Source organism: Octodon degus, unplaced genomic scaffold (genome assembly GCF_000260255.1).
Source record: "Octodon degus isolate 3935 unplaced genomic scaffold, OctDeg1.0 scaffold00087, whole genome shotgun sequence".
Classification (NCBI taxonomy): Eukaryota; Metazoa; Chordata; class Mammalia; order Rodentia; family Octodontidae; genus Octodon; species Octodon degus.
In genome coordinates, this window is record NW_004524663.1 from 6,320,916 (window position 1) to 6,323,096 (window position 2,181).

General features: G+C 44.2%; 1 pseudogene; it reads left to right on the forward strand.

The window, feature by feature from the left end:
* The first annotated feature begins 23 nt into the window (after positions 1 to 23).
* Positions 24 to 526, forward strand: LOC101579722 (annotated as a pseudogene).
* The last annotated feature ends 1,655 nt before the right edge of the window (positions 527 to 2,181 follow it).

The window sequence follows — 2,181 nt, forward strand, 5'->3', positions numbered from 1 at the left end:
AAAAAAAAAAAAAAAGAACAATTATGGTGCAGGAAGAAGATGATGTTAGACATTACAATTTAACTGAGGAGCAAAAAGCAATCAAGGCCAAGTATCCTCCAGTTATTTGGAAGTATGAATATTTGGATCACACAGCAGATGTCCAGCTGCATGCGTGGGGGGAGGCTCTGGGGGAAGCGTTCGAGCAGGGTGCCACGGCCATGTCTGCTTAGACGACCCACACGGACCGCGGAGCCCTCCACACATGGAAGGCGAAGCCAAGGGGAGGACTTGCTGTCTCTTCCGTTTCACTTTTTGGATGAATGGCTTTATAAGTTCAGTGCTGATGAATTCTTCACACCCTGGGAAGTGAAAGTACTTAGTATTGATCAGAGAAATTTCAAATTACGCTCAATTGGGGGGGGGGGGAGAAGAATTTTCACTTTCCAAGCATCCTCGGGGAACAGAAGCCAAAGCAATGACATACTCAGCAATGCAGGTCTGTAATGAAGAGAAACCGGAAACTTTTGTGATCACTGACATTTAAGAAAGAAGAAAGAAAGAAAGAAAGAAAGAAAGAAAGGAAAGAAAGAAAAGACTTCTGTGAAGAGCTGTTTTCTTTTATCTTGAGGAGATATAATTAATTTTTCTGATATCTTTTGACAAATGGAAATTTACAGAACAGAAAATTTTAACTTGAAGTGTGGCTTTCAGAAGTAGAAAATCAGCTGGGTGTGTTGGTATATGTCTGTAACCCCAGCTACTCTGAGGGCTGAGGAAAGAGGGTCAAAAGTTTGAGGCAGCCTTGGCATCTTTGTGAGACCTTGTCTCAAACAAACAAACAAACAAACAAACAAACAAACAAACCAGAAGAGCACTGGGAGGGCTGGACATGGTGGTGCACCCTGTAATCCCAGCATTTGGGAGACTGAGGAAGCAGCCTGTGAATTTGAGACTGGCCTGACTACGTAGCAAGACTGTGTCAGCATAAAATAGTCTCTGCGATACAGCATCCCTGGGTCCCAACCATAGTATGGGAGAAGAAAAAAAAAAAAAAAATGGAAAATCAGGGAAAAAAAGAAAGTGTGACATTTGTTTTATTCTTTTTCCCATTGGTGATAACCTTGTAATTTCTAAATGCTACTGGTTGGCTCAAATGCATGTGGGATCTGTGGATCTGTGGCAGAGGAAAAAACCATATTGAGAGGAAGAAAGGATATAGAGGAGAGACAGGGAACAGTGTCCTGGCTGTAACCTGGGACTTCAAAGGTGACATGTCTCAGTTACTTTTCTCTCATTGCTTGAACAAAATACCCAACACCCAAAATTAAGGAAGGAAAAGTTTATTTAGCTCATGGTTTGTGGAGGTTTCAGTCCATAACCAGCTGGCTCCAAGGCAGAGTGGCACATGGCAGAGGGCAGCTGTTCATGGTGGCAGAAAACAGCAAGAGCAAAAAAGGGAAGAGCAGTGGCAGTGGCAGGGGCAGCAAGCCCCTCTCCCTTCCTTAAGTTGTATTCAGGCTATCGGTGGGTGTAGCACTCACATCCATAATTCCAGCAGCATTCACCCCTTTGAGCCATTTCTAGGAAATCAGGAAGATGATTAAGAAAATAAAGAGGGCAATGAAAACCAGCACAAAGAAGGGATTCAGAAAAGTAAATAAATTCAGGAACCCAATGAACAAATTCAGAAATACAACAAACATGGTGACTTAGTCTTCCATGAATCCCAAGGACATGAAAATGAGAATAAGGAAAATCAGAAAGACAAGGATGAAATTCAGGTAGGTGAAGAAGAAAATCAGCAACATAATGAACAAATTCAGAAACACAGCGAAGACCCTGACCTTGTTGGGTAACCTCACTCCACTCAGGAAGGTTTCCAGCTGGGCAGCAACTCCCCTCCACATCCTGTACATGTCCATCATGGAGAACGTGATAGACATCAGGACCTACTCAGGTGCAAGCCATTGCAAAATAAAGACATCATCCAGGTCCTAGAGATGTCTCTGACGCTTAAGGAACATGAATGGGCCAAATTGAGCACAGGGATGCTCCCCAGGAGGGGAGGGGACAGGACTTTGGAGTTCTAGGTTGACAGCAAGGGGCATCCCCTCCTTCTGGGAAGCAGGGCTGGCACGTGGGTGTCTGCCATTGACCAGTAGGGGGAGAAGGATGACAGCAAGGAAAGGACTCAGAGAG